Source organism: Protopterus annectens, chromosome 13.part0 (assembly GCF_019279795.1).
Source record: "Protopterus annectens isolate FY-2018-M chromosome 13.part0, PAN1.0, whole genome shotgun sequence".
Taxonomy (NCBI): Eukaryota; Metazoa; Chordata; order Ceratodontiformes; family Protopteridae; genus Protopterus; species Protopterus annectens.
The window spans coordinates 826,229,977-826,255,570 of record NC_056747.1 but is presented as its reverse complement, the minus strand read 5'-3'; positions in this window follow the sequence as shown (position 1 = coordinate 826,255,570).

Sequence of the window (25,594 nt, the reverse complement as noted above, 5' to 3'; positions counted from 1 at the left end):
GAGTTCTTGACTAAAGGTGTGCCTGTAAATGCTATGGTGATGGCAGCAGCCCCTAAGAAGGAACTAGCAAAAACTTGATTTGTCCACCCACTGAACAAACAGTCTAGAATGATGGACAGATACGGGAAGCGTATTTTTACTTCACGGCTTTTACACTCAGATCGCTGAATTACCTCACCCATTTCACTAGGCTTTAAAGAGATGATCTAAAAGAGGTAGGAGATGCTCTCCAAGGTACTTTAACTGAAGGAGTCCCTGAGAAAGGTTACTGCTCAGTTGTCCACCTTAAACTCTATTGTTAACTCCTCCATGAGGCTGATATCTTACACAGCAGATGGAGCGAGCAGGGCAGTGGGTTCAGGAGTTTCCCTTAGGAGACACCCCTGGATGCACTTATGCAACTTTGTGGAACCCTTCAAATCTACATTTCCCAATACCCACTTTGACTGTTCCTCTCTGTTTGGACCAAAGGTAAAAGAGACACTCACCAGATGCGAGCAGGAAGGGAAGACTCTCTCTGCCATGGGAGTATGTTTTTCCGTCCCTTCTAGACTATACACTAAAGGTCAGAGAGGCGGAAAAATGTGGTTCAAGATTTTTTCCAGATGCACAAGGTGATACCTTCTCCAGAGGCAGAGGAGGAGGAAATAACTGTAGGCATCACCCTAGAGGCAGGGGGGGCCGAGATTCCTTTCGTGGATCTCCCTATCAGCGCTTCTGAAGTGGGGTCCGACTGCGCTTCTCTGGAGCCAGTCTGGGTCACTTATCTTTGCACCCAGAAGCCTGGCACGACATCACACAAAACAAGTGGGTACAAAGAGTAATTTCCAGAGGATACTCCATACCCTTCTCTTTTCCACCCCATCTAACCAAAAAAATCCCAGATATTCCATCCAATCACAGGGATCAAGCAATTATAGAAGTCCAAAAGTTGCTTCAAAAGAGTGTCGTCCAGTTTGTCCCCGCAGACCAGATAGGATTCAGAACTTACTCCAGATTCTTTTTAGTGCCAAAACGAACAGGGGACTGGAGTTCCATCTTGGATCTCAGCAAGTTAAACGAATCAGTGAAGAAGTCCAAGTTCTGAATGGTAGCACTGCAGTCTATACTCCCTCTGTTAGGGAAAGACAATTGGATTTGCTCCATAGACCTCCAAGATATGTACTACCACATAAAAATGGACAGCGCATTGAGGAGTCATTTGCACTTCTGGTTGGGAGCCAGTCATTACCAATTTCGTGCTCTGCTCTGTGGTCTCACCACAGCCCCCAGGGTGTTCACCAAATGCATGGCAGTAGTAATGGCTCACTTGAGACGTCTTGGATTCCAAGTGTTTCCGTACCTGGACGACTGGCTCCTGACTGCCACCACCAGGCACCTACTTCTACAAGCCAATGATTCAGCCATCTGAGTCTGCACTCAGCTAGGCATTAGTATAAATTGGGAAAAGTCTGCCTTGTCGCCCTCTCAATATGTGACTTTTATATGTGTAGAAATAGACACAGTCGCAATGATGGCTTGCCTTCCTTCAGACAGAGTGCAAAATCTAAGACAACAAATAAACAGCCTGCTTCCCCATCACAAGGTCAAAGCGAAGACAGTGCTCAAACTTCCAGGAACCATGGCCTCTACTATAACTCTAGATGTTAAGTTGTCAATCTTGCCTTCATTCTTGCTTGATGGGTTCGGAGCCGATCCTCGGCTCCGACTCGGCACTTGCTTTAGCTCGAGAACTCCTTTTACCAGCTCGAGGCAGCCCCATATCCCATGATGCAAGGCAGTAAGTACCCAGATCTCGTTTGCCGCTTCGCTTGGGAGGTCTTCTTTTTACCAGCTCCTGGTAAGTTGTTCACTTTTGTGATATTTCAAGCCCCTTTTTAGTCTAAAACTAATTTTTTGATAGTTTAATTTTAATTTCTATCCCTTTCTGACAGAAATTCCCTGTCTCTTTTAATTTTTTGTTAGTCAATTCCCTATCCCATCCCCCCCCCTGTTAGGGTGTGTGTGTTGGTGTTTTATAGAATACCTCTTGGTATTTTGTTTAATTTAATTTGACTGGTGTGTGTGTGTTGTGTGTTCGGCACCATGTCAAAGGAGAGGGTTTCAGGTTTTAAGAAGTGTGACTCGTGCTGTCAGAAGATGTCTCTGACAGACGGTCACACTTCTTGCCTGTATTGTCTGGGCCCTCTTCACCTGCAGGACTCCTGTGCTATTTGTCACTCCTTCAGCCAGAGAGTCCTGCAGGAGAGACGTAACAAGTTGATTCTTAGGGGCCTTCTTGCCGGAGGGCTCTCCGGCTAAGTCGGCTCCACCAAAATCAACAAAACCTGCCAAGGCCCAGGCTTCTGTATCTAAGCCTGCGACCTCGGCTCCGACTCGTACTGAGTCGAGATCGGCTCCGGCTGGAGCCGATTCTGGCTTGACAAAGCTTTCGGCACCGATGGCTATCGGTGCGAATCTGTATTGTCCACTTCGATGTCGGCTCCGATCGGTTCCGACACCCATGTGGCACAGGCATCGGTGTCGGCTCCGATCGGCTCCGACACCGTTACTTTGGTGGCTGTATCGGCTCCGGCTGGAGCCGATACATCGAGATGTTCTGTCGGCTCCGAGAAGTCGGCGCCGACAGGATCTGTAGTATTGGCTCCGATGGCTCATTCCAGGAAGAGGTCGAGGTCTCCTTCCTTGGAGCCGATACTTTCGCCCGGCTTCACCTCTTCTATCGGAACGGAGCCATCGGAGCCGATCTTCAAGGTCATCCAGGTTGTCAGATCATGACCTAGAGAGAGTGGTCAGTAGATTACTCAAGTCACAGGTACTGGCCCAAATGTTACACAGCCCGTCTCAGCAGACGACTGTTGGTCCACACCCCGTTACAGTTCCTCCTTCAACTCTACCCCAGAGCTTGGAGTTGGAGTCTTCGGGCATGGTTACTGCTATGGCTGGAGGACGGATACCCCCTTCTGTTCCTTCAGCCTCTACTCTTATCTCCTCTTCATTAGAGGGATTCGGTGGTCGGGCTTCCATGGTCTCCTCCGAGGGGGTGAGTGGCATCGGACCCTTGTCGGAGCCCGCTCTTCCCCTTGGAGCCTCGGCCTTGGTGAGCTCGGCTCCGACATCTGCCTCGGAGACTTCCCTTTCGGTGGCCCCTGGAGTTCCTAGCTCTTCGGAGCGGGTTCTCTCGGACCTACCTGGGAGGGGAGCATTCGAGGTGATGAAGAGTGTACTGGCCACTGGTATCAGTCAGCAGTCTGTTCCTGTAGCTCCTCCCTCTATAGTACCTGTTGACATCTCTGCCACTTCTCTTGCTACAGGACCCAGAGATCCTCCGCCTCAGGTTTCCCCATTGGGAATTTCCCCCTCTTCCGAGGATTCTCCTGATGTTTCGGGAGATCCTCCTAGGAAGAGGACTTGTAAGAGGAAGCATGTAGACTCCCCCGAGTCTGTCACCCGGATACTGACTTTGATGAGTCAGAGGGATCCCTAGATCCCCTCTGAGGATGTCTCCTTCTCAGACATCCTAGAACTTCTGAAACAGAGGGAAACTGGCCCACCAACAATCCCTCTGAGGATGAGTCAGTATACCTAGAGGCGTTTGGATCTCGGCCCTCCACCTCCTGGGTGTCTCCGCCTTCGACCCCTTATGCAGGTTATTGCACGAAGGCGTGGGCAGCTCCTGACTCTGTAGAGCCAGTCCCTAGGAGGCCTTCTAAATTTATCACTGCCCCTAGTGACAAACAATTCCTTACCAAGGGTGTCCCGCTGATGCCATGGTGGTGGCTGCGGCCACCAAAAGGAACTTGCAGATCCTTCCGTGCCCGTCCATCCTCCTAATAAGGACTCTAGGACCATGGATAGGTACGGTAAGCGGATGTTTTCCTCAGCGACCTTTGCTATGCGTCGCTGAATTACTTATGTCACTTCACCAGACTCCAAAGAGATATCCTCAAGGAGCTGGGAGAAGTAGTTCAGGATCCTACAGCTGCAGGGGCTCAAGAAAAGATTGCTTCGCAGCTAGGAACCCTCAATTCCATTGCTAACTCCTCCATGCGGCTAATATCTTATGCTGCGGATGGAGCAGTAGAGCCGCAGGCACAGGTGTGGCTCTTAGACGCCAAGCCTGGATGCGGCTATGTAATTTTATGGATCCCTTTAAGGCGTCCTTCACAAATTCTCCCTTTGATGGGTCAGCTTTGTTTGGCCCTCAGGTGAAGGAAACCTTGACCAGGTGTGAGCAGGACGGCAAGACTCTTTCTGCTGTTGGAGTCCGTTTTCCACCCCTTCTAGGCCTTATCCCAAAGGACAGAAGGGTGGGAAGATGTGGTTCCGTAAATCCCAAGGAGTCACGCCGGATTCACGTGGTCAGTTTACCCCTAGAGGCAGAGGGGTAACAACAACAGACGCCGCTCTAGAGGCAGAGGGGTCCGAAGAACCAGGGAAACAGGGAGCCTCTCTCTGATAAGCCCTTTCAGCATCCCTGAGGTGTTGCCCGGCTGTCCCTCCTTGGAGGCAGTCGGGGAAGATTATCACTGTACCCAGAAGCCTGGCATTCCCTCACTCAAGACAGATGGGTACAGTCGATCATATCCAAGGGTTACATAATTCCTTTCGAGGAAAGTCCCTTCCCTCAAGTTCCCTTCCAGATGTACCACCCGGTCTAAGGGACATTGCAGAGTTAGAAATCGCAAAACTACTGCAAAAAAGAGCCATTCAGCCAGTTACAATAGACCATTCAGAGCCCGGAATCTACTCAAGGTTCTTTTGGTCCCCAAAAGACGGGAGACTGGAGACCAATATTGGATCTCAGCAGACTCAACAAGTCTGTCAGGAAGACAAGATTCCGAATGGTCACTCTTCAGTCAATGCTGCCCTTCTTACAGAAGGACAACTGGATGTGCTCAATAGATCTTCAGGACGCGTACTATCACATCAAAATTCACAGACGCTCCAGGAGATTTCTCCGCTTCGGCTGGGGTCCAGTCACTTCCAGTTCAGAGCCCTGCCCTTTGGTCTCACTACAGCCCCCAGAGTGTTCACCAAATGTATGGCAGTGGTAACGGCTCACCTGAGACGTCAGGGATTCCAGGTGTTTCCGTATCTCGACGACTGGCTCCTGTCAGCCACCACCAGGCATCAGCTTATTCAAGCCAGGGATTACACAATAGACCTGTGTTCTCATTTAGGCATCTCAATCAACTTCGAAAAGTCATCCTTATCGCCCTGCCAGTCTATTACCTTCATAGGCAAACTTAGATACTGTTCGGATGTCAGCTACCCTTACAGAACAAAGAGTTTCAGACATTCAGACTCATGTCAGGATCATTCTGGCCAGCAAGAAAGTACAGGCCAGAATGGTTCTAAAGGTATTAGGTCTCATGGCTGCGGCCATTACTCTTCTTCCCTGGCTCGGTTCTACATGCGCCTCCTTCAGTGGATGCTGTTCACACAGTGGTCATACCAGCAACTCCCAATGCGTCACCAGATTCTGGTGACACAAACATGCAAAGAACATCTTGCTTGGTGGATCACATCGTCTCAGGTTCACCAAGGCAGGTGCTTTGTACCTCCGTCCCCGATAGCCACTGTCACCACGGATGCCTCCCTGATCGGGTGGGGGGGGTCATTATCAGGGCAGGATGGTTCATGGGACGTGGCAACCGTTCGAGTACCATCTGCACATAAATGTCCTGGAGATGAGAGCAGTGCTTTTAATGTTGCAAGCCCTCAACGACTTTCTTCCCGTAGGGACAATTGCAGTCCACACAGACAACATGTCTGTAGTTTGGTATATCAACAAACAGGGCGGAACCAAGTCCTACCCCTTGTGTCGAGAAGCGCTCAGACTTTGGCAATGGGCGATCTCCTCTCATCGGTTTCTGGTAGCAACGCATATCCCTGGGAAAACCAACATTATAGCGGACAGATTGAGCAGAGCTATTCTCATGCCTCACGAGTGGTCTCTCAAACAATCTATAGCGGAAGAGATTTTTCTGGAATGGGGTCGTCCATGTTGCGATCAATTGGTACTCCCCAAAACAGCAAATGTCCAGACTTCTTCAGCCTCTTCCCCCTAGCAGCCCATCACCCCAGCGTCGCTCTGACCCAGGATCGCCCCCAGGGACTTCTTTATGGCTTCCGTCGATTTCCTCTGATCCCTCAGGTGATCCAGAAAGCTACCGTTTGAGAGCCAAATTGATTCTCATTGCCCCTTACTGGCCTCGACAAGTTTGGTTTCCGTTCCTCCATCATCACCTTTTGGTGCAGCCGTGGCATCTGGACCCAGTGCCAGATCTACTGATTCACCAATCCGGTCAGCTGCACCGGTCAATCCCTTCTCTCAACCTCACAGCTTGGTTGCTCCACTTCCTTCCTTAGCCAGGCTTCCTTTGATCTCTAACCCAGTTAGAGACATCATAGTAGCTTCACTAAAATCCTCTACCAGGAGGATTTACACAAGCAAATGGAACGTTTCTCTTATTGGGCTAAGGCCCAAAATATTGATCCCTTTACTGCCCCTGTTCAGGCAGTTCTGGACTTCTTAGCAGAGATTTTTCATGCAGGCTCCTCTTCTTCCACAGTCAGAGTTCAATTGGCTGCTATTTCTAATTTTCATGTCGGGATAGCAGATCATAATATTATGTCCCATAGGCTCTGCAGGGCCTTCTTGAAAGGAATTTTCCTACTGAAGCCTCCAATCAGGAATCCTCCTCCTCAGTGGGATCTAAATTTAGTGCTGACATCCTTGATTCTTTCCCCTTCGAGCCAGCTGTTTCTTGTTCCCTGAAATATCTTTCTTGGAAAACTTTATTTCTAGTGGCTATTACATCTGCCAGGAGGGTGTCTGAACTTCATGCTCTTTCGGTTCGACCCCCCTATTTGATTTTTCACAAAGACAGAGTATCTTTGAGAACTAATCCATCCTTTTACCTAAGGTTGCTTCAAAGAACAATCTGAATCAATCCATTGATCTCCGGTATTTTTCCTAACTATTCAGATAGGGCTGAACAAAAGCTACATTATCTTGGCGTCCACCGTCAACTCAGATATTATTTGGACAGAACAAAAAATTTAGAAAATCTGATCAACTTTTTGTTTCCTATCACGGATAATAAAAAGGCCTTCCTGTTTCTAAAGTGACTTTGTCCAGATGGCTTTCTTCGGTCATCACTGAAATCTATAGGCTCAGGGGAAAACAGCTGTGCTCAAAACCTAAAGCACATTCAACCAGGAGTTTAGCTACTTCTACAGCTTTTCAGGCTAGACTTCCTTTGGACACTATTTGTGCAGCGGCCACTTGGGCCACTCCTCACACTTTTGTTTCCCATTACAAATTGGACTTGGCCTCCAGGGACAGAGCCAGTTTTGGCTCTACAGTCCTCAAGAGTTTGTTCCATTGAGCCACCCAGGATAGAGGTGCTAGGGACGCGGTCCCATCAAGCAAGAATGAAGGCGAGATTGACAACTTAACATTAAGAAGTTATGTACCTACCATAACGTTCCATGTTAGTTGTCTTCTCTCGCCTTCTTTCTTGCGACCCTCCCTCCTTCCCCCTGGCCTGGACAGACCTTGTATAAGAAACTATTATGCTAAAGACCATTCAGACCAGGTCCTTTTTCCATCTGTAAGTTTCTTCTTCCTTTGGGAAGTATTTTTTGCTTGGTGTTATTGCCCTTTGTCAACAAACGAGATCTGGGTACTTACTGCCTTGCATCATGGGATATGGGGCTGCCTCGAGCTGGTAAAAGGAGTTCTTGAGCTAAAGCAAGTGCCGAGTCGGAGCCGAGGATCGGCTCCGAACCCATCAAGCAAGAAAGAAGGCGAGAGAAGACAACTAACATGGAACGTTATGGTAGGTACATAACTTCTTATTCCACTAGCCAGACTACATATGAGAATTCTACAATGGGTACTTTTTTCCCAGTGGTCTCATCAACTGCCTCTGTCTCATCCCATTGTAATAACAGAATCTTGCAAAAAGGACCTTTGTTGGTGGATCCAGTCCAATCAACTAATGATAGGGAAACCATTCATTCCTCACCAACCGGTACTACTGTGACCACGGATGCCTCCCAGATTGGGTGGGGTCATTATCTAGGAAGGACAGTCCAAGGCACATGGCAAGAATACAAGGCTCACTTACATATCAGTGTTTTAGAGAGCAGTGCTACTAGTGTTGCAAGCACTTCACGACTTTCTTCCTCTAGGGACGATAGCAATCCAATCAGACAATACGTCAGTGGTATGGTATATAAACAAACAAGGGGGAACCAGATTTTACCCCCTATGTCGAGAGGCTCTACATGTTTGGCAGTGGGCGATATCTTCCCAATGCTTTCTAGTTGCAATGCATATCCCGGGGAGAACCAGTGTGATAGCTGACAAGCTCAGCAGGGCAATCTTGATGCCTCACGAGTGGTCTCTCAAAGTCACAGAACAGATTTTCCACAAATGGAGACAGTCTTGCTGAGATCTGTTTGCGACCCCAATGAACACCAAATGCAGCAGCTACTTCACCCTTACCCCCCCCCCCCCCAAGGGAGACGCCGAGAGATGCACTCGTGCACAATTGGCCCTCGGGAATTCTTTGTTTTTCCTCCCTTTACGCCAATATTGAAAGTGATCCAGAAAGCAAAGACTTTGGGAAGCAGAATGATTCGTATCACTCTTTACTGGCCTCGTCAGATTTGGTTCCCTTTTCTCAGGCCTCACCTTCTGGATGATCCATGAACTCTGGACCCAGTACCAGACCTTCTGACACATATGTTAGGCACGTTCCATCCCTGTTTCCACACCCTCAACTTGACAGCATGGCTGCTCCACTTCCATCCCTAGTCAAGCTTCATGATTTCTCCCCTGCGGTTACACATATCCTGACATCTTCTCATAAACCTTGTAGAAGAAAATTGTACGCTAGCAAATGGAAAAGATTTTCTCTCTGGTCACAAGCTAACAACAAAGATCCATACACAGCCTCCATTCCCTTAGTGTTAGAATTTCTAACCGAGCTTTTTCTTCAGGGATCAGCTGCTGCTACATTCGAAGTTCAATTAGCAGCTATCTCCAGTTTTCATTTGGGACAACATGAACCTAGTCTTATGGCTCACAGACTGTGTAGATCATTTTTAAAAGGCACTACCTAACTAAGACCTCCTTTTCAAGAACCTATATCTCCCCGGGATCTAAATTTTGTTCTTTCTAAACTTACCTCACTGCCTTTTGAACCTTCACATACATGTGATTTAAAGTTCCTTTCATGGAAGACCATTTTTCTGGTAGCCATTTCGTCCGGCAGAAGAGTGTCAGAGCTGCAAGCACTCCCAGTCAAACCTCCTTATTTGATATTTCATAGAGACAGAGTTTCCCTTCACACTAATCCTTCCTTCGTCCCCAAGATTTGCTCTCAATCAAACATTAATCAAACTATTGAACTGCCAGTCTTTTTTCCAAATCATACAAACAAAGCGGAATATAAGTTTCATCAACTTGATGTACACAGACAGTTAAGGTTCTATCTACATAGAACCAAAGAATTTAGGAGATCAGACTAAGTATTTATATCTTTCTCGGAGACAAGAAAACAAATGCCAGTCTCCAAGATAATGTTATCAAACTGGATTTCAAATTGCATATCTTTTATTTACTCTTCTAATGGCAAAGAACTCCCATTCAAAATCAAAGCTCATTCCACCAGATGTATATCCACATCTTCCGCTTTTCAAGCCAGAATTCCAATGGACAGTATATGTGCAGCTGCATCTTGGGCTACCCCTCATACCTTTATTACTCATTACAAATTGGACTTGGCCTCCAGCGGTAGAGCCTCCTTTGGTTCCACGGTTCTTAGGAATATATTCCAGTGAGCCACCCGAGAAAAAAGTGCTAGGGACACTGTCCCGTATGTAAGAACGAAGGCAAGGTAGGACAACAGAACATAAAGAAGTTATGTACTCACCATAACATTCCATGTTTGTAGTCCATCTCACCCTTCATTCTTACCAACCCACCCACCTACCCCCATCCATATATCCTTGGAGGATCTGGAGACAAGATAGCATCTGTCTTCCTTAGGGTTGGAGACCTTTCATCTTTGTTTTTCCTTGTGGAAATACTTTATATAATTTTTATAGACAGCAGCAAATAATATCTGGGGATTAATACTAGTGCATTATGGGATACATACCTTACCATGAGTCAACTTAGAGACTTCGAGCTTTGTAATCGGCCGAGTCGGAGCAGAGGATCGGCTCAGAACCCATATGTAAGAATGAAGGGCGAGATGGACTACAAACATGAAACGTTATGGTGAGTACATAACTTCTTTTTTTGGCATGTATTAGTCTAAACATATTATTCAACTTGAGAGACCTCAGAAATGCCTAAATAAAAAGATCAGTGGTCTCAAACATCTTAGTGATGAAGACAGACTGACAGCCCTTTCTCTTTACTCAGTCTGTTGTAGACTCCTCCATTGGGATCTGTGTCTAACCTTTTTGTTTAAGGAAAATTGCATTCTGTTTGACCTCCTCTTTCTTCACAGAGCAGGCAGTCCCTCAAATACACATTTAAAGGAACTAAACCTTCATCAATAGGTAAATGACATGCTGACATGATATAATCATATCCCAGCGTATCCTCCACCTTTGGAACAAACATCCACTACATGTTAAGAAGAGTAGCACCCTTGCCACCTTCAAGATAAACCCAGATAATTGGATGGGCAGAAGCAAATTCTCCCCGGTCTGTCTTGTGATGCCCCCCTTGAGGCTTAAGGGAATTTTTGAATAATGGATTATCGGCTAGGCTTGCAGTGGTCTGCAGACTGATTGTCTAGTACCAACATGAACCTATAGCAAAGATGTTCTGTAACATAGCCATTTAGTGATTTTTTAGACTGAGGCAGTGATGCTCAGGCCTTCTGAATATACATATTTTTTGATAGCAGTTTGAAGTGCGATAGTATCCAGATTGAATCTGAGGAGAGAATATTCTGTTATGGAAATGAGCACATTAATTAGTTGTCAGTGACATTCTGTGGAATCAAAGGCAGACAAATTTGAGATTGTCTAACATATCTTAAACTGGGTGAAGTCCTTACCTATGTTACTGTCTTAATGCTGTTTGAGTGATAAAATAAGACTGAGCCATAATCATAGGTGTTTTTAGAGCTGTACCTAATGAATAGGGTGCCACGTGGATCTTGCAGTTGAAGAACGTCTGTATTTTTGAACTTTCAAAAGGGTAAACAGGCACAGTGTAGATGTGTCAGTTGCTTAGCTGCTGTTCTCTACCCACTGCTAGATATAAAGGTCTACTCATGACTGCTTTTGGATAGCTTTGGTAGTGTTGCCAGCTTTAAGTAGCAGAATATCTTATACATACAAAGTCAGATGGTATAGTTGGGGTAGATGATTAAGTCATTAATAAGTAATGAAAACAGAATTGGGCTAAACACAGAGCCATGTGTAACACTAGTTTTTAAGGTGCCACAGTCTAAAGTTGCTACATGGGAGGACGGTGAATATTCTGTCAGGTAATAGTATTTGAACCTTACTGAGGATTCCATTTTCGAATCCTATTAAAAATCCTCAAGTTTTGAATGCCTAGCCATAACTAATCAATTTTTGGTGTTTTTTGCAGTTTCCATATGTTCATAATAGGCTGTTGATGAGGTAGATTATTTGTACCCTAGCCTCAAGATTGCAGTTCATTAGTACCCACAACATGAATAACTACTGCATAAATTCACCCCCTTTCTCTGTGAGTTTGAGAGTCGTGGCCTGTCCAGGGGTGAATTTACAGTTTACTGTCCATTATTCCAGGTTCCACTTAAAGATCATCATTTACAATTCTATGGGAGAGTAAAACAGTGTTACTGTCAATGGAGAGAGACTCCAGTTTGTTATGGTATGTTTTGTGGGTTGCAGGTGACATGGAGGGGAGTATGGTAGTTGGCTGTCATGTGGGACTTTTATTGATAGTAAAGTATGGAAGAGCTCAAGGCTATTTCACTGCCTTATGAGTCTAGACGTGGTTTGACTTCTTAAACATTTGAACATGGCCCTCCAACAACAGACATTTCTTGTGGTGAGTCTGAAAGAGTGGTAGGCACTGAACCCAGGTACTGCAAGGGTGCTATCATTACCCTGAAAATATGTTTCAGTAACAAATGTCTATAACTATATTTTCAAGGGTCAGGAAGGCCTGTAGGGTGTGTAATTTCTTTTAACATTGAGCAGTGCTGCCTATATGTAGTCTTAAATTTATTTGACTATATCAGTTGTTTGAGGAGGCTAATCTTGACTAAAAGTACTATGAGAGAAGTAAAAATCATGGCCTATATGTGGAAGTCATAAGGAGAGAGGTGCAGGCCATCAGTAGCAAAGCAAGTAGAGTTACTAATCATCTCACCCCAAACAATATATGACTTTCTTGTAATGACATCAATAACAGACAATAGTTGAAGTTAATTATCTTTTGTTTGAATTGTTGCATCATTCTTGGTGATAGTAGTATGCTACCAAAGGCTAATTTGATATCAGCATCAGGCACATCATGTCACTCTTCATATGATCCAATGAACTTTTGTCGTTCACTCTCACATGCACAATCTCAGTGTTATATGTTTACCTCCAGTGAATGGACTTGAGAGCTCTAGTGATATAAATTGATCCTGAAACCTGAGACACTGCTCGCCACCATCTTGTCCTCGCTCAGCCTGGTGATTAGTGCAAATGTGTGTCTCCCAGTGGAGAAACCTGTGGCTACGACATTAGCAGATGGGTTGGCTTGGCCTTGCTGCTTTATGGGTGTTATCCTATCAGCTCAGTGATTTGCTTTTGCTCTTCTACTATTTGTTGTGTCTATAGGTGCTATATTCTTCTAAGTGTGATGCTGAGTATCCTATATACCAAGTCTACATCTTAGAGGTCTTTGAGCTTTTGCCAGGGATTTCTTAAGTGTCTCCTTGTAAAATGGCTTATTTGATGAGTTAGGACAAGGCAGGCACGGTTTTGTAAGGTGGGTGTCAGCACTGCCAAACTGATGGGTATTACCATATCTCTTAAATCTCTAGATTTTTGCCTAAAATTTTGGTTGGTTCCTCATAAAATTTGTGGTTTTCTGGCAAGTCTTTAAGGATTAAAGTCTGTAAATAATGACATACACTTCAGTTTTATACTTCATATCCTTCAGAAAATCCTGTAATCTAGTAACTTTCTAAGTTTTTAAGAGTAACATTTAAAATCTGTTACTATAACTATATTTTGGCCTCTGCCCCCATTACATTAGGCTTTGTTCAGATTTCTTGCACAAGAGGTTGAGAGCTATGGGTATTACAAATAAGTTTGATGAGAGTCTGGCCTCCAAACTTAGTAAATGCTTACACCTGTCTCATATATAAATTCATCTAATGGAGGAAACAAATGGTTGTCAGGAAGCATGAGGCACCACCTTAAAAATGCATGCTAACCTTTATCCTGCTCCTAATCCCAACCATACAAATTACCTTAGAAATACTCTTTCCATAAAACTACCACTTCACAAATCATCTCAGATGCACACCCGGACACTCATGCAAAACACTACTTCTAACTTCTTACATTTCTCTAACCCTAAACCACAAATACTGGCACGTACACTTCCACCCCTAACACTGCCCAGTTATGTCTGTCGGCAAAATTACCTGTCAACAAAATAAACATTCAGTAAAATGACACTGACATTCGCTTTGTTGGAAAAAATGGAATGCTGACAAAGTGAACTACATCCTTATACATATACTTAAGAGGTACCAGATGCTTAAAAATCATTTCCTGGTTTTGGTTCTTGTTACTGAGCTCTGGAATGGTGAACACCTTCCATTAACCTCCTTGGTCACCTTCCATTCTTGCTTATAAAAAAGTTGCAAGTTCTAATGGCAAGTGTTTCAGTAGCAAGATGGGGTTCTCATGTTGGCTCCCCACATGGTTCAGGGTTCATTGGGGCTCAACATTAGGGATTTTCCTCTTTGGTCAGAGCCAATATGCCATGTGTCATATCAACAAGCAAGGGGATACAAGGTTCATAACTACTTTGTTGGGAGGTAATAGATGCCTAAAAAGGGCTATAGAAACACCATTGTTTCAAAATGTCATGTCCCTGGTGAATTGGATGAACTGGAAGATTCTTTGTGCCACTCCTCCAATCCTGTCCAGGAACACATTCAGGGGCTGCGTAGAAAGCAGTATGTCCTTTCTTTCTGTATGGTGCAGCAAGACAAGGAGGAGGCGGCAGCAATTCTTTAATTTTCCAGACTTTGGTGTACCTACTGCCATTTTTAGTGATCTCACACCTTATTGCAAAGCTCGGATGAAAGACAACATCCAACGGTAAGTAATATTGCATAGTTTTTTAGCCTTCATGTCCTTGGTGGTACAGGAAACTCTCCCAGTCCTAGGCATGGATGTTATCTATGAGTGGAGTGGCTGCTGGGTCCATCTTAGCACTTGGCTCATGACATGGACTGTTTAGTTTTGTTGGGTTTTCTGTATCAGAAGTGGTTGTGGTTGCCAGTAAGCCTTCCAGTTGGAAAGGGCTGTAAATGAATGTATAACTGTTATTCACTTTGGTGGACCAGTATCGTTTGTTGGCCCCGTTTGTCAGCTTGCACTTTATCCTGACATATCTCATGCAACTGCATGATTCAGGTCTCAGTTATTCCAAGGTCATTGTGCCTATGCCAGCTGTCTTTGTCTGTAATTACCTTGTGGAATACAGGACTGTGTCCCTGTACTGGTTAATCAAGCAGTTTCATAAAGGAAAACTCCACCATGAAACTGAAAAAGAAATGTGTGTGTGTGTGTGTGTGTTTGTATGTATATGTGTGTGTGTGTGTATATATATATATATATATATATATATATTCATTGTTTAAAGTTAAAGTTGGTTCTTACTATATTTTAATTCTTATACACCAAAATGGCCACCATGGAGACTGGCATATTGATCTGATTTAATTTTTCAGTCTGTATGGCCACATCTGAGAATTGAGTTTGAGTTCCTTTTAATATAAATGAGTCTACAAATTTTAAGAGAGTTTTTCCTCCATTTAGTCACACTGACAATATCCTGAGTCACTGGCTTTTTATATTGTCTGTGAGAGTAAAATCAATACTTATTTTTAACTGAATTATGCTGATTTGTGCCTGCTTTAGGCTGGTAGAAGCATTTATTTGTTTATTTACATTTTCTTCAACACCACAAAATTGAAAAGCAGGGCTTTTGGGTTCCTATTATATAATCGAAGACGCAATCCTTTGAATGCGTCTTCATCGAACTTGAAAGCACAAAACAGCAAAATAGCGAAACGGCATACAAGCGATTTCTTTCCCTGGGAAAAAAATTGCTTAGCCGCCTCCGTTACTTTGCCATTTTCCTCACTGTAGTGCAATCTCGGAGTTAGTATATTTAAGTAGGAGGGGTGTGAGGGGCACAGCCCCCCACATCGGGGCCACTTTATGTAATGTTTTGAAGTTTTTCTTTTTCTTTTTTTTATTTTTTTTATTTTTTTTTGTCTGAGAGAGTAGAGTGTTTGGGATTGTAAGCGTTCACTTACATGGGGTAGATAAATCAGCATTCGCTTTTTTAAGCATTCACTGATTTAATATAGACCCAGGCTTTCTTATGTGTCCAGAGCTACAGTTCTTAAAATAATTTCATGTTGTATCACTTCAAGAATAATAAAAATAATAAATGTAATCACTGCCACCAGGTTGCTGATATATTTGTTATGGTCATCCTTTCAAAATTAATAAAAAGAAGTTTAATCACTGCATCAGTGTTACGGCCCTTTTGTCAGGGGGTATTATTTTATCACTAAGAAGTCACTGTACCCATTAGACACTGAGGAATAATTTTTGTACTATGCTTTGCGTCTATGCTCGGGAGGAAGCTTTTCATGTCTGTTGCATAACTGGCTGACATACAATGGTGTGTCCTGTGTTTTTTTTTATTAATGTGTTTGCCTGGTCTTTGCCAGCAGAGTAAGTAAAGTACTTTAGACACAAATACTTGTTTTCAGGGATGACATTGGGCATTGATGTGCTGCGTTGTTCTGCTCAGTACTGTAATGTCAGGATATATAACGTGACCCTATAGAATGCAAAATAAGATTAACAAGATGTATGTTATTCACAACTTCTTACTTTAACTGCTAGGTCATGAAAACGCTGTTTTTGGCAAAGAGTGATTACCATTTATCATGTATAGTCATGATGGACCCAGGGATAAGTCCTGTGACAAAGGGAGAGCTAATAAGATTGGGTCTATACCGAGAACAGAGGAAGGGAGGAGAGCATGGTGGGTGGTGATGTATATACCATTAGATCAACTTTAGCTCACTGGTGATATGACAAAATTCTAGACGAAGTTCTTGAGTTAGAAGTAGTACTTAGGAACATTTTTTTCCATTTCCTGCCTGCTTTAATGTACTTCAGTCAGTGCTGAATTATGCTTACCAAGTACCTTTTTTTCTGGTAGTATAGCTCATAAGATGAAGGCTGTCCTTAGCCCTGGCTTTGATTCCCACTTGTTTACTCTGCTAACCTGAAAGGCTGTTTAACCCTTTGAGTGCTCCTGAGAAGCAGCGAAGTTGTGCTTAAGGGCCTTACCTGGTTAATACATGGATAAAGTAAGTAAATAACTACACTCTGCATCTATTCCACTTTCACAGATAACCTTGTAGCTGAAGTGTCATTATCTAACTGAAACTGAATATGTAATCCTGCACCCAGACAACTGGTTATTTTCAGAACTATTGAATGAATGATTGTTTGAAAGGATGGGAAGGGAGAGAAGTAATAAGAAAATCCTAAGGAGGGGGATTCATGAGGCAGATGAGATAAACTAAGCTTTTTTGCCTGTTTTCATTTTGTTAAATTTAGAACTCAGTGCAGCAGAAGTTATTTTGATTTAATTGAGCTTTATGTGCGTCAGACTCCAGATGGTTAAGGATTCCTTTGTGTCATGTCTGCGAAGAAGAGAAATTATTAAATTGTTTCAGTAGCTTAAATAAACCATGTTTCTGTAAGGTTTAGCTATCACCTGCATTACATAAATGTTTAATATGTTTTTTCTTTAGAAGTCTCATCTGAGAGGGTTATGATTCTCAAAATATTATTTCAGATATATCATCTCCAAGGCCTAGTAGCCTCTAGCTTTAAAGGACACCTGTGAAAATGAGATGATTTAACATTTCTCAGGTCTCTCTTGGATAGTAACAGTTATATAAACAAATAAATGCTTATTTGACAGTTGTAAATCCTGAAACAGGGGGCATAACAGGTCAGTTAAAATAGAGGTTTCTTGCTGCAAGAATTCATGTTGATTTTTCCAAGTCACAGTGAGAACGTGCTCCAGTAAGGGTCTATGTTAAGCTCACTGAGGATGCATACATATAACATGTCGAGCATTTCTTTTATGTATCTAGGGGTTATGTATGTGTGTTTATTGCCTTAACTGAGATATGGAGAATAAAGTAGTAAAGGCATTGTCAGAACAACACACCCAGAAAGTGATGTGATACATTTTGTTTCTGTGTGTGTATATTACTTAACAGAATGCAGTGTGTTGTGCCTAGGATAAGCAAGTACTCTTTTTTTTTTTTTTTTTCTCTTTAATTTGGCTGACCATGTGGTCTACTCATTTCTAACTGCCCCCCCCCACACACACACACACACACTCTTTTAAGATGAAGGGTTGGTGGTTAACTCATTGCTTCTTACAAGTAGAATATAATCGTCAGGAAAGCAGACTTCACGTGCATCCTGTAAGAGTATACTTGTCTTTACAGGAGTCTTCCTTGTACTTGAAATGACTATACTCATTACTGTTTTCAGTCTGTAATTTCTGAAGTTCTAGTAATGCTACAAGCTGACGTAATTTGCTAAGCATGTAGTGAAATGGTCAGCATGGGATGTGCAGATCTGGAGAAATTAAGGAGTGTTGACAAAAATTTATGAAAAAATTGGACATTTTCATGTTTACGTTAAAACTGAAAAAATTAGTCATTTGGGGGGTGTATTCAGAAAAATAATATTAAAACTTGATGGGTAATTACTGTTACCTATATTTTATAATTACATTAATTTTATAAAAGCTGTGTTACCTACAGGTGAAAAAAATTGTACCAATATGCCATCTTATGCACATTAATGTACTCAGTGCTGCCACAGATAGTTGCCAACACAAATGGTTTAATAAATTAACATTTTCTATATATTGTGAAAGAATTATATGCATAATTTGCAGAAATGTAGCAATATCACAAAACAACAGTATGTTATCCTGTCTCATAAAACATTATTGGAAATCTCTTGAACAGGTGAACAATTCCCTCACTTATATCTTGGATCTTTCACAAATCTGCAATAGAAAATCAACACCTACAGACAGACCTTTGAAACTAACACCAGCATATAGCCCATTGTCTACCAGATATCATATTCTACATGTTTTATAACACAACATTTATCAGATATTATAAATCTAATGAAGTGTGTGTTTTTGAGGAAAGCTCTCATGAAGCAAGTGGTTTCTTGACTTAGAAGATCTTGGGGAAACTAAGGTGTTAGTCTCCTTCTTTTCAGGATTAAGTGAGTTAAGTATGTGTGGAGGAATGCATGGATGTTAGTGCAGAGCTGAGTTTTCAATTATGTCGGACTCTAATTGCAGTATGGTAGCCAGCAAGCAGATTCTGTGCATATTTCCATTCACTCATATCCTACTTAGACTGCAGTGAAGTTTTTGGTAGTAGAGGTACTCCCACTTGTTTGTGTTCTCAAGCCTGGACCCCTCTTCTCTGCCAAGCTGTCAGCTATGTTATAGATCTGGAACGCTAGAGAGAGTACGTGTGTTTTTAAGCATACCCAAATTTTTTAATTCACTTTTCGTCACCACAGGCGACTTCAGAAATAAAGACAATCACGAAACACAAGATATTTAAATATATGGCATCCAATGAAAAACTTCATTAATTAGTCAAGTAAACATTTCTTTACACTTAAAAACACATTTAAAAAGCTGTAGAAAAAATAAATAAATACTAGTATGAAAGTTTTAACCGATTTTAAATTCTAAGTCATAACCTTCAACCTGCTATCTCTTAAAAAACATTTAATGTTAACAGTTTTGTTAATTTCTGGATATTCATCAGCCATTAAAGTAATCTGCCATTTAGTCTCTCTTTTTTTTTCCCCCAGTACATTCTTAAAGAACAGGTTTTGGATGACTTAAGAGTTGGTGACTTATATACTGGGCAAAAAAAGAGACAAAGTGGCAGATTAATTTAATAGCTGATTACTTTAATAGCTGATGAATATCCAGGGATAAACCAAACTGTTAACATTAAATGTTCTTTAAGAGAGAGAAGGATAAAGGTTATGACTTGGAATTTAAAATCAGTTAAAACTTTCATGTTAGTACTTTATTTTTTTTCTACAGCTTTTTAAATGTATTTTTAAGTATAAATAAACATTTAATTGTTTAATTAATGGAAGCTTTTCATTGGATATTCATTTAAATATCTTGTGTTTCTTGATTGTCTTTATTTCTGAAGAAGTCTGTGGTGATAAAAAGCGAAATAAAAAAATTGGGGGCGCTTAAAAATACGTGTGTTCTCGCCAGTATTTCAGGTTTCACTGTGGTTTCGGTTTTATTAGTTGTGGTTGTTATGCATCATTTTTTTATTTTTATTTTTTTTATGTTATAGAGCTTCAGCTCTCAAATTCTCCCCATAATTCGCAAGCTGCCATCATGTGTTTCACACCCATCTCTTTCCCAGGGGACTTATCCTCCATTTGGGACTACCATCTGAATGCAAATGTCTGAAGAAATACTGGATTTTAAATGTTTGTTTGTTAGGAGACAGAAAATGTATCAATGCCAGTGATGTTCTGTCACACAGGTTTTGAGTTAGATCTGTTTATTGCTGAAATTAGTACTTTATTTCTATAGAACAAGCAAAACAATTTGTGACATGCAGCACCTAAAGTCAGAAAATCATTGTGGACACCTTAGTTTTGCCCTTTACAGAAGTTGCCTACTCAGACTGCAGCTTTGTAAGTAGAATAAAGTATATGTTTGTGAACAAAACCACATCAAATGCAAGAGAAATTGGGTAGCACATTTTAATGGTACAGAGTTATAGTAGAAAGTATATTGGAAGAAAAAAAGACCCATCAGAAACAGAGACGTCACTTAAATAGTTAACAGTTGTATTGGGAATGATAACAAATGGCTGTTCATCTTTATTAACCACATCTCCAAATATGCACTTAGGATGGTCTTGTGCTGATTTGTTGATTTTCTTGACTGAGTGAATGAACTGATTTAACCATGATCCAGGCAGCAAGAGGAAAATGTGTGCTTATATAAATATAATATTTGTATATCTATCTATCTTATCAATATAGTTTCACTCACGTTCATTGACTGTTCATTCTATCAACAGTTTTCTTGAGTGTTATGGTTTGATGACAGAAAAGCTGATCAACAGTGGTGTGAAATCTCTGTAAAGCTGAGGTTGGTGAATATGCCCTTTTCCCAGTGTTGTGCAATCTCAGAGTTGGGATATGTGTGTGGGTACATATATATATGGTTATGTATTCATAGATCACCAGCTGTATCAGCATGCACTGCCAGTACACATGCTGAAAAACAACCCTCCTATAAAATGTTTAGTCAAACAAATGTGTATGTGTGTATGGGGGTGTTGGGGACACAGAGGCGCCTTTCCTGCTGCAAAAATGATTGTATTTTGTTTGCATGTCTGGTATTATGCCCTGGATCATAAACAGTTACTTTTCAGTATGGTGAGATTGATTGATTGGTTTTCGGTGACTATATGTAAGTCAATCTGATATGTTAGAGAGACTTACATATACCAATAGCTGTACAGAATTTGTTTAACTGATGCTCCATAGATAGTCATATTGAAAACAGTACATCAAATTTGTATCCCTTGAGTTTAGTACACTTTCTTGCAGAGGGAAAGCCCCTGGCACTCTCCATGTGGGAAGTAAGGGCCCTACACCCTCACAGCTTTATATATGTATTTATTCTGTTGTTGCACATCAACTCAGCATGGGAAACAACCTTGCCCATACTTTTCTGCAGTGCCAAACCCACATACTGCTACTGGCTGATGCAGGGGTCCAAACTACAGCTCCCCAGGATACACTAGAGACTCCAACACACAACGTATCTCTCAAATGCCAGACTTTCGCAGAATTCCTAGATTTTTGTCTCTTATCTTTGATCTTTTAATCATAAAATTTGTGTTTTTTGGCAAATTGTTGAGGACTAAAGATTCTTAATAGTGACAAATATTTGAGCTTCGGACTTCAGAGCCTTCAGAAAATGCTTACTTATGCAAAGCCTGCTATTCTGTCAGGTTACTAAGTTTATAAGGGGAATATTTAAAATCTGCCCCTGATTTTGGGCCTTGGTCCCCAATTATTTTTAGCTTTATCTAAAATTCTTGTACAAAACAGGTTGAGAGGTATGCCCCTCACCTATTAACACCCCACAGTGCAGCTCCATAAATTTTATATGTTCTGGAGTGTTTACCGAGAAACTATACACCCATTAACTCAATTGATTAATCTTTAAGTCAACCAAAGTACCCGCATGATTCCATGTGTGAATCCTATATATATATATATATATATATATATATATATATATGTGTGTGTTTGTGTGCATTAATATATTATATATATATATATATATATATATATATATATATATGGTTCCCCTTCATAATATCGAATTACTGAATGCTCGAAATTCAGTAACTCGAAATTATAAAGTCGAACCAACAAAAAACCCGAACATACAGAGCATACACACCACACAACACGCACACCATACAACCCACATAACATAAACTACAAGCCCTACACTACATGTACACAGGGAGGAAAGCCCCCATGCACCCCACACCCCCCTACTTATATATTCTAACTCCGAGATCGCACTAATACACAAAAAAAACACACACAGACATATTAAACTGCCGTGCACGCACACAAACACATCACATATACATAGACACATCCAGCACTCACACTCATACTCCCACCTCCCTACCCTAATCCACACGCACAACTTACAAAACACACACAGTCACTTACCTTCACTTCCATAAAACATCCCAACTCATACACTTCCCATCCTGTAGCTGACATGCATAAGTGCGAATTCGAGATATTTGAATTTGCACTTCTGCATTTTCAAATTTACAGTCTCGAGTTACTGAATTTCGAGCATTCAGTAATTCGGGATTGTGAAGGGGAACCATATATATATATATATATATATATATATATATATATATATATATATATATGGATCTAGGACTAATTACCAATGGCACGTTTCAACAAATCTGAAATGGTCGAGCACACTTTCGCGAAAGTCTGCCAAAAAAAAAGACAACATTTAAAAAAAAGATAACAGTAATCACATTCATGCAGAGGGGAAAGTCCCCTGCACCCCCCATGTGGGGGCTGTGCCCCCCCACCTCCCTACTTTTATATTTTCACTCTGAGATCGTACTACAGTGGAGAAAAGAGAATATTCCCTCATCCCCACTGTGCCACTATCTCAGCAAAAGCCATTTTCTCATGTTTTTTTCTTTTAGCTCAGTTTTGCGAAAGTGCTTTTTCGGTGAAAAAGCACTTGCACGAAAGTGTGCTCGCCCGTTTCAGTTTCGTTGAAATGTGTAGGCGATCATTAGTCCTAGACCTATATATATATATATATATATATATATATATATATATATATATATAATTTATATGTTTTTTTTTTTTTAAGTTATATAGATGTACACCTGGATGCAGCTACATCTTACTTCCCTCATCTTTTGAAGTATATTGTAGTGATATCTACATTTTAATTTATTACATTAGTTTGTTGTTGTAAGCTCATATATGTAAAAGTTAGTTTATTTGTAAGGTGAAACTTGTATGTTTTCAGCCTGTATATGACATACTGTAATTGTGACTATCTCATAAGCTGGAAGTAGAGCAGATTTAGCACTGACATAATGTAGTGTACTTTAGATAAAAATAAAAAGTGTGTCACAAATAGAGTTACCAAGGAAAACATCAGGAGGATAGCATTGTATAAAATATTTTTAGAGATTTCACATTAATTGCACAGCATTCATGAACTTCATAGAGAGGTACCTGCCCTGAGGCTTGACAACAGATTAGAATGTCTCTCAGGCATTTGATCGGGTAAGGCTGCATTAGAAACACATTATGAAGTATTAGGTCTGTGAAATCAACAAAAAAGGCAGCTAGCTTTGAGGTAAATGGAGCTAAATGCATCATTCAGCTTACAGAGAAGATTACAAAAATGCTTTGTCTGTTAACCTGCTTTATATATATTGGAGGAAGGAGGTTTAGTTCCCCAAAGCAGGTTGGATTTAATAAGTAATTATTTTCTTATCTTTAAAGAGAATAAAGCAATACAAGACTAGGAATGCAGCAGTGACTGTCATAGAGAAAGCTTTGCTAACATTTGAGAGTTTATACTAAGAAAGAGAAAATTTTGGGGAAAAAGCACTGAATCTCATCATGAAGAAAATTGTGAAGTTAATACATGAAAGGGACAGACTAGTTATCATACAGCAGTTTACAGACCAGGAGTATTGAAAATGGTTGGAGCTTAGATGCAGAGTTAACTCTTTGACAGTCTTTATAGGTAGAATCAGCAGTGTTCAGTTTCACGAGATAGTATGGTGGCATGATATATATGACTGGAGAAAGCTTAAGATGCTGGTTATTTGAGGCAAAGATAGTGGGAAGTGTCAAAGCTGATAACATCTCTCTAATTATTAGACCTGTATTTAGTAAAAGGAGGTCTGTGTATTGCCTTGAGTTGTAAGAATGATATTGTTCTGTAAATAGTGATTTGACTGAATATATGTAACTCTTTGTAGTAGTAGTAATAGTAGCAGTGCATGTAGGATAATTGGTTTCAGTACACCTGGCTGCAGTTGGACCACTGAAGGTAGGCTGAGATCCCAGAAATCTTAGTCATAACCTTCTGATTAATGCTAAATTTCCTGCAGTTTGTTAGCTGTGGTGGGATAGAGGAAACCCTGACTGTGGCACAGGTGCCTCGACAAAACAACTCCGGATGATTTCTGAGTCATATTCCTTCCAGCTGTAGGTTCTGTTGATCTGTCTGATGTAGTGAATCATTACTGAGTATCAGGTCTTGGAATATCTGGAAAAATGCATTTGCTGATATTTAAAGTGCATTGTCACACTCTGGAAGTTACTTTTTAGCACCATCTCACATGGCACTTAAGAGACAGCATTTTGCCTAATTGGCAGACATTTTTTTCTAATATTAGTTTTAAGCAGCACTCATCAGATTTGTTTTCACTGCACTAATGTGACTGAAAGTTAAAGATAAGATTAATCTCAGTGACATCTGTGACAATCTGAGGTAGTGCCAGCTATACCAGAGAAAGTAGGGCAGTAGATGTGTAACATATACTAGCATAGCTAGCTGGAGTTTTGTAAAGAATTATATGTCATTTGTATATCAAACTGATTTGTACAGGTGCTTATGATGAAAATGTATTTGTAAAGCTGCTTGTGTTAAAAATGTACCAACAGTGGGTCCTGCTGGACAGAAAAGAAATATACCTGTATGTCAGACTGTATTGTAACTGTTGAAATTAAACTATTGTAGCAGAGAATACTGGAAGAGATGAGGTTAATCTCTGTCCTGCTAACTTTGAAAAATAGTCTGAAATTAAAATACCTGGTTTAGACCATAACGAATTTATCTTACAGTTCTGATTGCAGACAAGATGAAATGTCTGTGAAAACTAGGACTAGGAATCCTACTGTATTGTCCTTAAGGGTGAACTAATTGCTACCCACAGGTAAGAAGTACATCCTGATGATAGTAGACTATGCTAGATTATGCTCCTGGAAGGGTGGAGATATTGAAATGGTTTTATAGCTTCCAGGTGGTATAACACATCTCAGCAAAGCTCTATCTGTGTGTATGGTAACACACATATACTAAATTCTGGTTCAGTTTTTAGCAAAGGGGGTAGTGTGGGAACCAGAGTCAAATGACCACTTGCATGTGATGTTATTCTGTAATCCAGCACTGAAATGATGTTTTAATACTAGATGTGACAGAAGTCTCAGGGCAGTCTGTTTTTGGAACTGACAAGACAGCTCACTGACTTCATCTTGCCTTGCTTTATTAAGTAAATAGGAGACAGTAATTCTTTAGTTCAGTCAGGAAAACATAGTGAGATTAGTTAAGTACCATTTTTCTGTATCTGTGTGAATCTGTCCATCTGTGTTATTTTTAACATTCCCTGTGATTGAAACTCTGGTGTTTATTGTAAGTAGATATTTAGTATTTTCATGTTCTTTTATTTATTATTAAATATATTTAAACATTTCATTGTGGCTTGTCTTTTACAGAATATTTACATCTTTGAGAGTACTTACATTTATTTGGTGACACTGTGGCTGTTTATGAAAGCCTTGTTGCATTGGTCAGACACTACCA